Source organism: Pleurodeles waltl, chromosome 5 (genome assembly GCF_031143425.1).
Source record: "Pleurodeles waltl isolate 20211129_DDA chromosome 5, aPleWal1.hap1.20221129, whole genome shotgun sequence".
NCBI lineage: Eukaryota > Metazoa > Chordata > Amphibia > Caudata > Salamandridae > Pleurodeles > Pleurodeles waltl.
This window is the reverse complement of record NC_090444.1, coordinates 1,789,565,732-1,789,581,270: the sequence shown is the minus strand read 5'-3', so window position 1 is coordinate 1,789,581,270 and position 15,539 is coordinate 1,789,565,732. Positions and strand designations below refer to the sequence as shown.

The 15,539-nt window shown below is 40.8% G+C and overlaps 1 protein-coding gene across 4 annotated transcripts in view; it reads right to left on the bottom strand.

Moving 5' to 3' along the window:
• Positions 1-15,539, bottom strand: part of LRFN2 (leucine rich repeat and fibronectin type III domain containing 2) — a 1,534,746-nt gene that overhangs the window by 1,166,809 nt on the left and 352,398 nt on the right. The window lies entirely within an intron of this gene.

Below are 15,539 nucleotides of genomic sequence, written 5' to 3'. Positions count from 1 at the left end.
TTTGGCACAACCCGATGCAAATTCTCATTTGTTAAATATTGTAATGCGCTCAAATGTAGTCATGGTAGATCTGCTAAACCTGTGTGAGGTCTTAAGATTTGATGATACTTCTTGGGGGGGTATGGGTTGTGATGTCACTTCCTGTGATGCTAAATGTGATGCCACGCACCGTGATGCCACTCTCTGTGATGTCACGTGCCATGATGTCACTTGCATACTGCCTAACTCTGCTAGTCCCCCCATTTAATTTTTTAGGACTTGTTCCCTGAAAGCAGTGAGCGTACAGACCTGAAAGTTCAATCATATACTCGCAAAGAGTATGCTAAAATAATTTTCAAATAGACAGAAAAACACCCTGGGCAAAAAAAGAACAGGGACATCATTTAGAGTCACCGGGGTTAGTGACTACTACTCCAGGCCAAACCCTTTATATTCCTGACCAACCTCTTGCTACCCCTTCCTATCTTTGGCGCTGCCCTCTTGTTCAATTCATTCAGGGGCAAAAGCAGGTCCCGCTCCAGCACTGTCAACCTAGGTGTTGGCTTTCGGCCCATCACACTCAACATATGGCTGGGTCACACATGTTGCACAAAGTGATGCAAATCATTGTGTTGGTTTATTATATTTAATGGCATGTGAATGTATTACAAAATTGCGCCGAGCCATGCGAACACTCACGCCACCTTTAAATCTAGGCTGCGGAGTTCTACCCCATTCATGTAGTGTATCTGTATCAAAATATGATTTAGGGAGCTGAGGGGCCAGGCAGAGACATAAGGAACTATCTCAGGTGAAGTATGTATATAGAGAGAGTGTAGTGCTCCAGGGGCAGGACTCGTTGAATGACTGAGTTAAGCAGTCCCCCTGCCCTAAAGTCTGTAAGGCTGCCTCTGGCTTCTCTGTCGCAGGGCTGTGCCACAGTCACTGTTATAAAGAGCTCAGCTTCTGCGGGGCCCGGTGAAGCTAATTGTCTCTCAGAGCACAGCTTGGTTCTTGGGGACCACAGAGAGTAGAAATTCTAATTGGGGAGAACAGAAAGATGTAATTGTGTATGTGCGACAGAAAATTTGTAACCTATTAACAGCATAGCTTACTTTACTGGTTTTACAAACATGGGACTTTTGATGCCATTAAAATCTGATCTATCTTGCAAGAAATCCAATTTAATGTTATAATCAGACCATAAAAATGTGTGTTTTTTTTAAATCACATTAAACACTGGTTTTGAATGGGTAACACTACTCTGTCTATGCTGGGGACACTTGTCATATTTCTGACTAGTTAAATCTGTGATGGTTTCACCTATGCAGTAGTCCAGAAGTGCTTGAAGGACAAGCCAATCTTCCATGCCCTGGGCTGAAATGAAGAAACACAGTGAATACATTTGGCTGCATAATACATACTTTAGACTAAATCAATTCCAGGAGAGCAAACATTTGGTGTGTCAGCAACTTAAGTACAAGGAGGTAGAGTTGTGACTAGACATATAGCATTTGGTAATGTGACGAAGCCAGGATAAGGCTCTAGGGGACAGATGTAGGTAACAGTTTGCGACTCGCAAACAGCAAAAATTGCCGTTTGCGAGTCGCAAACAGGAGTTTCCTATGCAGAAATGCATTTTGCGAGTCGGAACCGACTCGCAAAATGCATTTCCGACTCGCAAATAGGAAGGGGTGTTCCCTTCCTATTTGCGAGTCTGAGTGGTATGCAATACCATTTGCGACCGCGTACGCGGTCGCAAATCGTATCGCAGTTACCATCCACTTCAAGTGGATGGTAACCCACTCGCAAATTGGAAGGGGTCCCCATGGGACCCCTTCCACTTTGTGAATGGACCCAAAAATATTTTTTCAGGGCAGGGAGTGGTCCCAGGGACCACTCCCTGCCCTGAAAAAATACCGAAACTAAAGGTTTCGTTTTTTTTTTTTAAGTGCAGCTCGTTTTCCTTTAAGGAAAACGGGCTACACTTAAAAAAAAAAAAATGCTTTATTGAAAGCAGTCACGAACATGGAGGTCTGCTGACGTCAGCAGGCCTCCATGTTTGCGAGTGCCTATACTCGCTATGGGGCCGCAATTTGCGACCCACCTCATGAATATTCATGAGGTGGGTCATTGCGACCCCATAGCGAGTTGCAGTCGGTGTCTGAGACACCGTACTGCATACCAATTTGCGAGGACTCGCACTTTGCACCTCGCAAATTTTTAAGTTGCTACATCTGGCCCAATGTCTGGTTGACCAGATCTCATGTATGAGTGAATAGTACTCAAGGTTCCTTTTGATAGTGTCATTTGAACCAAACAACTTGAATTTCAAACCCATCCTTCCATTGGTTACACTAAAATCAGCTTCCTTTGCTCACATTAACTCCACAGAGATGGCACCATTTGAAGTGTACTTCCTGGGACTCTTCAACATCAAGACAGAAGAGACAATTAAAATAAGACTTATCTGACAGAATATCAAAACTAAAAATACGGTGTGGACATAATATTGTATTAAAAATATAGCGGACCAAAATAATGAGAAGGTAAGTGCAAATAGCTAAGTATCAGTTTACTATTCTATGTATCTTGAAGATATATATCATCAAAGGATGTATATGTGGAATTAAGTATAGTAAAACTTTGCCTACACATAGAAACTAACCATCACAATATTTTTGTCCTCGATATTTTTGACACATTATCTTGTCCAGCCAATATTTTTAACTCAATATTTTATCCAAAAATCAAAACAAGAGCTTGGGTGGGGGGATATATGAGGATACACATGTGCAGATGGACTTTCTCTGCGCGTATGAAGCTCACTGAAGCTCGACTTAAGTGATCAGGTTGTGCAGAGTTGAGCCAATAATTGTGCAGTTGAGAGTAAGCTTGTCCTTTCAAGTGATACCTGTGCATGCTCTTATGGCCTGAGCACTTGAGGCTGTGACTGTGCATTTAGTACTTTTGTCTAGGTATTTGATGGCCGTGCCTAGATATGTGATGGTTGTGCCTTGGTATATGATGACTGTGCCTTGATATCTGAAAGTGCACCTTCCCATAGGCAGCTCTACTTGGCTCTATGAAGTTGTTCTTCACCGTAAGATGAGTGCACCTGGTTACATGATAGCTGCGCCCATGGCATATCAGCGCTGTATGAACTGTCCAAAAAACTGTCTAACTTCACCAACCCATTTATCCTTACTCCATTTCTGATAAATATCATATCAAGGAACCATCTATTTCAATCATTGGAAACAACAGCAACTTTATACCCCTCGTTCACCGCATTAATAGGTTATTTCCCACAATTCTATTGAGTTATTTCTAGTTTGTAAACCTAGATTTACATAAATGAGAACCAAAGCAGAAGTTCACCCAAAGTGGTGTTATTTTTGGAGCTTTGCACTGCTTTGTGTTAATTTGGTCCTGATTTAGGAGCATTTAAAGCTGTGTTTGCTTCACAAAAATGATGCAAACCAGCATGAAATCATTTTTTAAATTTAATTTCCAGCGCAAAACTACCCTGTATCAAGAGGGCATACTCTGGGTGGTACATGGGCATTCCTATGCAACCACCCAAGGTTTTTGAAGCATAATATTAGCCAGTGTTTTGCACCAAAAAGTAATGCTTTTATTTACCCCTACCTTTTCCTATCGCATTTGTGGTACAATGTATAGCACATAGTTTTCCTTGACATAGTATTGTTTACTGGAAGATTACTTTTCCAGTACAAACCTATGCTAGATGCATGCAGACACCATTGCACTATGTTGCAAAGGTGTGTGCATGGCGCCCTGCAACCTGATTGTGCACCAGCGATTAGAAGAGAGCAGGATAGTGCATTATCTTAGTAGATATGGTGCTTTCCTGTTCTCTCCCTTTCACACAAGGCAGTGCAGCAACTTTGGGTGCTGTGCTGCGTTGAGTGACAGTCTTGTAAATCTTTGCCTGAGAGACAACTTTCCAGCTCAAAATAAGTTTTGCACTGGAAAGTAAATCCAAAAAAATTACATTTTGCGCGTGTTTGCATCAGTTTTGTGACACAAACTCAGCGCAAAATGTTTGAAAATCTGGTTCTCAGTGTCAGGAAATCTCTAAATACAATAACACAATTCTGATAATTCTCATAGTTCACTCATTTGCAGTAAACTATAGAAAACATCCATCCTCATGTGTACTGCATGCATCCCAAACCACTCATTCTGACAGTCAGACCACTTCCTGTACTGAAACATGAATTTCCACATAATTAGGTATAAATAGGTATAAATACGTATAAGATCTTGAACCACCTAATAGTTGATGTGGTGGAATCTAATGATTCCTAATCATCTCAATGGTGTGTAGCACACAAGCCCTATGTAGCGGCTACTTAAATGTTGAATGTTCTTAATTATTCTTGATCCTTAAAAGGATATTTTGATCTTATTATATTAATCATTGAAAATCACAAAAGTTAAGGGTGTTTTCGAACATAAACAACTGCATATTCTTCAGCCCTTTCATGACCCACAGATTTGTAGCTCCTACAACTCCGTAATGTTATGAGTATTTGTAAAGGGCACTATCACCCGCAAGGGTACCCTGATGCTGAGCAGGTGTGTTTGCCTGGTGCTGCCTACTGTAGGTTGGTTAATCAAAAGCCACATCTTCAGCTTCTTGTGGAATTCAAGAAGACAGGAGGAGGCTCTGATGTGGACAGAGAGGCTGTTTCACGCTTCAGGAGTGATGTAAGAGAATGACCGCCCCCGATCTGGTTCTGTGTTTCGTGTCGTGTGCGAGCAGGAGTCCTGCATGGGTATAGGTGTCTGGGTGGTTGGTGGAAAGAGATGCGGATGTTCATGTAAGTTAATATGTGTGTGAGGAGTTTGCATCAGTGTGTTTGTGTATTGGGAGCCAGTGGAGCTCCCTGGGGTGTGGTGTAATGTGAGTTCTGTATGGGAGGATGATGATGGGTCTAGTTGCAGAGTTCTGGATGGTTTGTAGTCTTCTACTGAGGTGCTTGGTTATCTCGACGTAGAGGGTGTTCCCATAGTCCAACTTGCTGGTGACTAGGGTGTGAGTGATAGTTCTCCACTAGTGTATTCTTCACTGACATAATCAGGTCACTTGCTGCTCAATAGCTGGAATTAAACACCAAGATAGACTTATTATTAATGGGTCATTTCTCCCCGAATATCTGCCTAGAGAGTCACAAACTTTAATCTGCATGACTACCGGATCATTCCAATATGGCAGTAAGAGCATGCAGATGTGTGATTTACAATCTTTCTTCTGATGGATATTTTTTACGTTGAATGAGACACAGACGGAGTTAGCAGTGATAAAACAATTCAATTTTCATGAAACCCATTTGGCAACACAATAAGAACCAGGAATCGTTGATTGAAGTTGTCATTTTATCATGAATTAATAATCAGTGCTGTATAAATGCATGTCAGGAGAATATTGAAAAGATACAAGATTACAGCTGGCAAGCTGAAATATTGCAGTAGGTTCAGTCTCAGAAGGATAAGATACAAAATCATTACGGACACAGCAATACAGAACCTGGACAGCTACTGCAACGTTGAGCATCCCACATTCCTGATACATGATGAATAGGAGGCTTCATCTGATAACTAGGTTTTCACATACTATGCCAAGATTTCTCTTCTTAGGCCTGGCTATCAATACACTAATATATTCAACAATATTTTTCTAGCTAATGAAATCATGAGAATGCACCTGCTAAAGAAAGATCACACTGACTAAGCAAAATACATTTGAAAATTAAGGCCTTGAGTCAGGCTAATTTTAACTAAACGTTTTGGCCCTCATTATGACTTGGGCAGACGGAAAAGCCCGTCTGCTGAAGCTGTGGGGTCAGAAAACCACCAGTGCAGTGACTTGACCCCGAGGGCCATTACAAGTTTTCAGCGGGCAGAAACAAAGTTGGCGGCAATGTTGCGGTGTGTCGGGTGCAGCAGCACCCATCGCGCTTTTCACTGTCTGCTATGCAGACAGTGTAAAGCGAGATGGGGCTGGCCATGGGGGCCCCGGCATTCCGTCTCCGCCAGCTTTTACATGGCAGTGGAACCGCCATGTAAAAGCCAGTAGAAAGGGGACTCGTAATCGGCAGGGCAGCACTGCTTGCGGATTAAGACCGGTTTACACCGCCAGGCCATTGGCCAGTGAAAAAGTGGCGGTGCCGGCGGTCCGGCCGTGGTGCGTTCACCACAGTCATAATGTGGAGGCCGGACAGCCATATTGGCAGTGGTCCGACCGCCAGTGCGAGTCCGTCGGTCCTAGGACCACCCGACTCGTAATGAGGGCCTTAATGTGCATTCCAAAAATATGATTATACATGCACACATGTAACTTTCAAAATAAATGCAGAACATAAACAAAAGAAACATGTTACTTCTGCAAACACAATTTAAAGTGTAAATATGAACATGAATAATACATACATGAAAGCAATGCAAATGAACATTAGTGCACACATTTGTAAAGCTTCAAAGGCTCAATAGTCACATTTAATTAATGCATTTAAATGTTCACTGATGTTAATATTATTTGAGGCACATTGCAAATATAATGTATAAAATAAACACAAATTTGCACAATGGTAATGTGTAAAGGATGGAGTCTAAAGTGCGCCACTCCAGTGGTAGCAGTAAACACAAAGACAGTAAAAGACTATTTGATTCCATGAAGAGTCAATAAGTTATATAAACCTTTCTCAATTTCGGATGTACTTATTTTCATAGCATATGTTGATGTACATTGCTAACCCAAAAATGATACTATAGTTATAAATATATGGATCTATATAAATTTAATTTCTCATTCAAACCGACTCATAGGCCTACAAAGAAAAAACAAAATGTGTTCATTCATAAGCAAAGCTTGACCAAAGCTTTCATATTGTTTAGTCACCACAATTTGATGCAGTGCCAACCGTTGTACCTCATCTATGATATGACTGTACTCACAGTATGGTGTCACACAAGGAACAATCTGTTTTTAGTTCATAACTGAATAATTACTTTCAACACTGTGCTTCAAACATCCCTAATCATGTGACACATATATGAAGAGCATAAGGAACACATAATAAAATGACATACTATAGAGCTCCTACACATATACTGCATGTCCTTTTGTATAGTCTACAGTTCTATGTGTTTAGAAGTTTGCAGCTGCAAGGTAGTTGTGGACTAGTATTTGCATCTCACTTTTTCTTTGAAATGCAAGCATAGGTTTGACAATACATTCACAGTTGTTGACGCGTATGTTTTAACAAGAAATATTAATGGAAAAGCTTACATATTGTGTGTTGGAACTGCATAGAAAATGTGTTTAACGTAGATGAAATAATGCACGCATCTGAAATGTGCCCACGGGGAGTGGTTACCAATATATACGAAGACTAATGAAAATGCTTATTAATAGGGAAATGTTATGCAATATGGGTTTTAATTTTGTAGTAGTATGTCATAATTAAGGTTTCATGTTAAGAGTTTGCTTGATATTAATATAGGCTTAACTTTAGTGAGGGCTGTGGCCTAGCGGCCTGGCCTCATTTTTTAATGGTATTTCTAACTGGTTTAATGCTGTTTTCCTGAAGGACGCAAAGCTGTACTTTTCCAGAAGCTATGTGTGTGTATCTGTAGTAGAATTCTTTCTCATGAGAACCAGCTTGCTCGAAGGCGATGTTCTTGCTAACTGCAACAGTGTAATTCGCAACAGGTACAAGGTTAACTGTACTAGGAGAAGACAATGGAGACACTGACTGGGACTCGAATTGTAGCGATTGCTACCTGACATTCCAACCGTCGAAAGCGTCAATAAAATGGACCAATCCGTGACATGGGAACTGCGAATTGTCGAAGTTTCTGGTAGGCTGAACGTGAACTAATTGGATGAAGATAACGTTGCACTTGGCCAATAGGGAATTAGGGGATAGTTGTACAGTTTTGACTTAATGGACATACACGAGGAGAAATTAGAGCATTTTCCCTTTTAGAGCATTCCTTTCCTAGAGCCATTCCTGTTCGAGCCACATGCCATTTAGCGCATTGCCCAGCCTTCTTCTAGCATTCCACCCGAGCTACTCTTCTGGCCGTTTCTGTTTTGTTCTGATACCTTTTAAACCATTCTCTACCCATTCTTGCCTGATGCTAACTTCTCCTCTACCTGAGGGAAGTGGTCTTTCCTTAGCTATGTCATCCTATGCGTCTTGAGAGAGACTTTACTTACTTAATGATAAAGACTTTGCCCCATCCAAGCTCTGCTGATGGTGAATCGACCTATGTCCTGAGGACGAAGACTGACGCTGCTTGCTGATCTTTTGGATTGGTAACTATCAAATGCCAATTGTGATTGTCTGTTTGCTTTTACTTTCTAGGTACCAACTGCTAATTTTGATAGAGACCCTAGTTCAGATGTTACCTAAATTCATGTTGCTAAATTGTTTTGCATGAAGCCCAACATGCTAATGCTACTTTGTGGTTAGTTTGAGGTGTTCACTGAGGTCTTACGCAATAACCTACTTGATATTAGTCTGCTAACAATAGGGAAATAAATGTTCTAACTCCAATTAAACTGGTGTGGTTATTCATGACTGAAAGGTCATGGTGTGTCCAAATTGCTAATTCCTATTGACTGTTTATTGATTATTGATTGGTTATTATTAAATGTCCATTGACCTATTGATTGATGGTGTTGAAGAGGGCATTTCGTACTGGGAAGTCTCCAAATGCGTTCCAAAGGTTCATTGACCTGTTTGCATCTCCTTGTAAGTTTGCTTATTAAGGTTCAGACGCGCCATCACAGTCTACTAATCAGAATATTGTAATTATGTCTCAGTAGGTGTAAGAATTGTTTTCCCCTTTGGACAATATGTTGCCACACAAACAATACTGGATTCGTTTTTTTCTTTAGTGACAAAGGGGTCTTCCTATGCATATTCTTCGGTCTCTAACTCATTTACAACTCTTTCTTCTGGAAAAGAAATGTATGTATCCCATAAGTAAATACTGTTGTGCAAATATTTTGTAAACATAATTGCCCAAGTAGCAGATGCTCTTCTCAGCCTTTCAGATGGACCCTAGTAGAATGCCTGACTCACAAACAAAACAATAAATATGCAAATACAGATTTACACCTACATGCAAGGGTAGATTTACTTCTTGGTGGGATTCACAAACATTCCCAGGATTCCACATGGAAAGCTGCACCTGGCCCAGGTTTCCACAGGCCGCCCTGGTAAAGTTGAGTGACATTCACAGAAGGATCCACAGGGAAGAACTCCGCACAGGTTGAATAGGATCTCCTGTGTAAACACACTTTTTTTTATCCACAGCGAAAAAAACTTGTAGAGAAAGAGGTGAAACCCCCTCCTCAACCCCAAACAAATTTCACATTTCTACCCTGAAATAGATTTAAGCTAGATTTTCAAACTAGCTTTTGCGTGCAGGAAGCCACCTACCTCTTCCAGGATGCAAGGAGAATGAGAAGAGTTTATGAATACCAAACAAATGTACATGTTTGAGGCCAATCCCAAATTCCCAAACCCACTCAATCTTTGGAATGACTACTTCCTCTTTGCCTTGAGTATGATTTTCAGGGCTTACGACTACCAGGCATAAAAACAATGTAAATTCAGTTATAACACGTACCTTTAGGATTTAAGTTACATTTGTGGACATCGGAGTTTAGTCTATTGTTAATTTTTATGGTACAGTAAATTTCATCAGCATGTCCAGAAAACATAAATTCTTCAACTTATCACAAATGGATCTAAATTTAAGAGAATTAGTTAACTACATAAATTCGTCCAACGTGCTCAATCTTAGATTCACATAGGTATTTCGTTATAGGGGTGGTAACTGAAATAATTGTGGTTATGCAACAGTCTTTTTTAATCTAACTAGCACCTATTTTAGATGTTGTTACTTTCATAATTAAACTTTTTGAGTGCTGTTGCAATCAAAGATTATGTGACACCACATCTTGTGCTGTGGCATAGCTATCAATGGTGCAGCAAGTGCAGTGACACTGGGGTCCAGGAATGTGGGAGACCCACCACCTCCTAAAACCTTAGGAAAGCTAGCCCATATTTCGTGCTTGGCATAGGGCAGAAACACACTTGTAATAGCGGTGATCAGTCAAGATCCAGGTCAAAGGTCATGCCACTAATTAAGTCACCCTGCCTGAATAAGGTTAAAGCACAGTGTTATGTGATGAAAACACAAGAAATGGTAGAATGCATGCTCACTGTGCCACTACAGAGAGATGTGGCCTCTCAGGTAAGACTGGGCTGTTCCTATTGGAGGAGGAATAAATCTGATTTACATATTTTCATTTTTGTCTATTATAACTGTGACAGATGTTGATGAACTGGTATGTGATCCAAACTAATTACTGTTGCTTGGGATTCATTCACTCTTTCCATCCATCACTTCTTGTTTGATTGACAATTGATAAGGAACTCCCGTATTACAAAGAACTCCCTGAAAATAAATTGCCCAATGAGTGTTCATTCAAGTTTTCTGATGTTTGCCAAAATATTAGGACCAGGTACCTCTGCTATAGCCAGTCAAAGAACTAAAATGTGAGTGTTGGGGCTTGAGTATTTGACCACATGTGATCCTGTGCATGATCAGAGCTGCCATCACCAAGTGTCAACTCCAATGCCATCATTGCCTAGAGGAAGATATATGTTGCACTATATTCTCCGGCCACTGCAAATGTTCATAGCACCAACACAGTGGGCATCACTCGTGGTCTATAGCAGGTGCTGTAGACTGGCTATATATGCATGCAGCAGTGCATCACCATGTCACAGTGCCTCCAGGAGTGGCAGTGGGTGGAGTAGAAGCAGTCTGCTGCAGCACACCCATTAGTGTTTGATGCATTAGACTGTGACATTTGGTGTTACATCCATGATGGCCAATTGAAAATTTGTCCCCCGTAATCACAACTGCTGGCATTCAATTAATTTACAAGTCAACTGTGATACCAGGGCACACACCATGCATGTCTTTCAGCTGCAACTCTTGACAGTTACATATTCCGGCATGTAATGGCTGCAGCACATTTAGGAGCCAGTAGCCATAGCAGCATGTGGCTGCTTGTTGAAAGCCACCACTACCCCAAATATATTGACATTGCAAATGTTCGAGACTTCAATGACAGCCCTCTATAATAGGCATAGGGTGGTAGTAAACACTAGAATGTACATGTAATTAGATTAACAGCTTCAGGTTTACGTGACAATGCTAAATACTCAGGCATGTGATTTACACACTGCATGTGATTTACACACTGATGTCTCATCAACTCTATATACTCATCATTTCTGATTGTATTTTGGTATCCACCATACAACTTCAGGAGATATATCCCAAAGCACTGATTTCCACACGTGATCACTTAGCAGTCACTCAGACTCACAAAATCACGTTTCATGTGCTAAATCACACTGGTAGAAACCTCCTATACTCCACAGAATTTATGTTAGATTGGTTTGGAATTTAGTACGTAGGACAATATATTTTTATTTTTTATTTTATATATTTATTTATTTATTCATTTGTATGTGATTTTATGTGGAACCGTTTGAAATTTAGTATGTAGGACAATATTTTATTTATTTATTTGTTTGATTATTTTATTTATTTATTTCTTCATTTGTATGTTATTTTATTAAGACCAGTTAAGAGCTACAGGGGCACAATTACTTTACAGAAGATAAATGGTAAACATTGAACAGAAAGAAATAGTGATAATTATTCATTTGTAATGAAAGGGGACAAAATAGGACAATGGAAAGTGGTGTTGAGGAGCACATATTTGCACTCATGTGTTAGACCAGCTAGAAATTGAGGTCCAGATTTACAAGAATCGGGCGCATCAGTACTGATTCACCAGATTTCTTGCCCCCCCCCCCACCAGGCCACCTAACGAAACCATGGGTGCGCTGTATTTACAATATGGCTCACCATGGCGCAAGTTAGGCCGATAGCATCAATATATTTTATGCTTTTGTGGTGCTTTGCTGCACTAGTGTCAAAAACTTTGACGCTTGTGCAGCAAAGTGCAAGGAGGCCCTTTGATTTCAATGAATGCGCCCTTTTTATGCCTGGTTTGAGCAGGTGTTAAAAATGACGCCAAAAATGGTGCAATTAAATCTTTAAGATTTCATTAGCATAAAAAAAATGAAGCTAATGTGGCACAAGGAGGTGGGACGGTGTTAATTTGAATACCAAAAAGGAATGAAACTCAGGCATAAAGAGGTGCAATGTTATTCAATATATGATTAAGGAGAACATAAAAGGTGCATATTTTAGCTGTGCAACAAAAACACCCTGCACATCCAGTGTGGATCCAGTCAGAGAGAAACACTGGCACAGATGTAAAATCAAGGATCATGTTTCATTGACTCCTGACAGGGTAAAATAATCACAGTGGGATGTATTGTTAAAATAATAGCTTTTTCTGCTTTTGAAGACTACACAAGAGGGATTTGTTCTGATGCATGAAGAATGGGATTCCACATCTCGAGTGCAATCTCTGAGACGGAACCCTTGAGCTTTTTCCCCATCTGCCGACAGGGTACTCGAGTATGATTGTGTCTGACCTTCGTATTTGTCTTTGTACACCTGAGACAACCAGTTCCCTTGTCAGTTAATTTGGGGTTTTCAAGCTGACGGCTTTTGTGGCTGATGTAGCCAAGTTTGAAAGTACATCTAGCCTCAGTTGGGACCCAATGCAGTGAGATATGGCATAAGGCCTATATGGTTAAATGTACTGGTCCTGGAGAGCTGTATGGCTGCACAATGAAATTCTGATTTTAACAGAGTGAGATGGTGATTTGGTAATCCAGGAGGAAGAGAGTTTTCTTAAAACAATCTAAATCATACAAGAGACAAGACCACTTGTTTGAATTTCTCCTTGTGGAGAAATGGTTTGATTTCATGCAAGAGTCCAATTTGGCTTAGCAGTCCTCTGGCTAAGGTGTTTATTTTAGGTTTAAGGTGGAGGTCCTTATCCAGCAATAATCCCAGTGGCTGATGAAAAAATGATCAACAATCTTGCATGTTCAATGTATTCAGCAATTATTGCACTGGAATGGTACAGTTTTGAGTTTATTTTGAGGTGGTGAATGGTTATCCAGGAATGAACCTTTACAATAACTCATATTGTGAGGGATCGTCCCCTGACAAGGCTATCTTCAACTAGACCTCTGAGAGCTGGGAAGATTGCGTTGCCATTTAGTATGCAGGAACAGCATTCTATTGGTATGGATAATTATATATGGACCTCAATTCTGGGTTCTGTCAATCCCCAGGACCTCCTGTCATGATGAGACACATTGACCAGGATTCAGACATGAGGGACTGTTCTGTGCACTCCATACTTTATATGAGATCCAGAGCAATGGAGCTTTCTAAGGTCCCCTGGTAACTGTGCACCACTGATCATAATTGACTTTTGATTTTTGATCAGTTTTTTGAGGGACACATGCTTATCAAAGTACTAGCTAATGCACTACTATGCCATTGAAGATGACTTATGTGGTCGAAATTGTCTAATTTGCATATTACTCTTGCATCCTTGTCACCATCGTCTCACAGATCAGACTTCCGGCTCATAAAGGTTGACAAAATCTTAACTTAGTGGTGAGTCTATTGTCAATGCAGAAGCTTATACGTCTTATTTTCACAGTGGCAGCTGGTGAGTTTATGAAGTGATAGGTCTGTCAGACGAAAGGTCCTTTTGCTGGAATACATTTGCAATAGCTCAACAATAGTTTTTATAAAACAGTACACATACAAACAAAAACTTTTACACACTCACATACACACATACTTGTGCTCACTTGCAGACATGCACATAAACAACATAAACATGCTCTCACTCAAACACAAAACTTTGAAACTTACTTGGGGTGGTCCTCAGCACATGGTTTCCTCTGCACATCAATTACCAACTTTCAGATCGCACAAACAAGGCACCAGAGCGAGGCTCATACCCTTGTGCTTGATCCGAAGTCCTGATAGGACAGAAGGCTGTCTTTTTTCCTTTAGCATGGCTTCTGATGGCTCATGAAGGCACATGAGAGGCAGTCACAAAATCACCATTATCAACATTCCGCACTACTTGACACTAATGCAGCATGTTATATATGTATTGCGTCTATGAAAGTGCTGCTTGTAACAGCCACACCTGACACATGCTCAATGAAGCCCAGGGAAGCCCTTTTATGGTGGCGGGTGATATTGCAGCTTTTACATGTAAACAAAAACTTGGTGAGATTGTTCCACTACGTATAACAGTAATATTGTAAGCAATGAGATGCGAGTGAGACAAGATTGTTGGGGGTTGCCACCATTTTGATGCCTATGGAGAAGTTGCCCTGGTATTTATGTGAACATTAAACTACTTGTTGGGGAGCCATACATCCACCTAGATCACAAGGATCACAAACAACTGTATACATGGTGTAACAGAAGCTTGATGCAGTGCATATTCCGGAATGAGTCACCCTTCAAGATTTTTTAGACATCCCCGTGTTGTATAATTTGAATACATTCAGATATGACTGAGAAGAAGGTGGAGGGAGTCCTTAGATTCCTCATTCTGGCAAAGAGCTCACATTTCTTTGCAAGGCTGTCACAGGAGCAGCATCAGATGCATAAGTCACTTTGGGACATTACCCCCCAACCAGGGACGGTCGAGAGGTGGCCATGCAGATAGTGCTATAAACTGTGGTACCGTGGTATGAATCCTGACCTTGGTTCAATATCCTGTGATTTGCACACATCACATAATCTTCTCCATACCGAAAAAAGTCTAGTTCTCTTGTAAAACACCGTGATGCCCTCAGGATAAGTTAGTGCTATATTAATTAGCAAAAAAACCTAAATATTTGGTAAAGCTAATGGGTCTGGAATTAGCTTCCAGCCTTTTTATTTTGTCAGTGCTTGTTTTCTCATGATTTTTTCAAAACTATATTTTAGGGGAAGCTAATGGGCTCTCATCACTCTAGAAAAAACTTGATTAAAAGCAAACTGGGCGGCTCCTTCGCAATGGTGAAGGAGCATCGCCCCCTGGTTAAGCCAGGAGCTGAAAGATAAAACAATATTTAATTATCGTTTTATATTTCAGCTGCTGGCTCAGCCAGCATGTGGAGGGAGGGTCAGGCTGGGCCACAGGAGGTGGGAAGGTGGATGAGGAAAGAGTGCACCTAAGTGTGCATGTGTGTTTGCCTGGCAATCTCAGTGCGGCCAAACACACAAGCACACTTAGGTTTCTCCAGTCCGGCTGTGTTGAGCAGCTGGGCTGGAGAAACTGCACAGATCCCAGAGTTGTGTCTGAGTGGCAATCCAAGCCGCTCAGAGCAATCATGTATTGTCATTATTGATTATTTATTGATATTGTTGGTTGATGATGTGAGAAAATATTTCGTACTGGGAAGTCTCCAAACGCGGTCCAAAGGTTTGTCGACCCAGACGCGTCTCCTTGTAAGTTTACTAATTGAGGCTCTGACGCGCTAACAGTT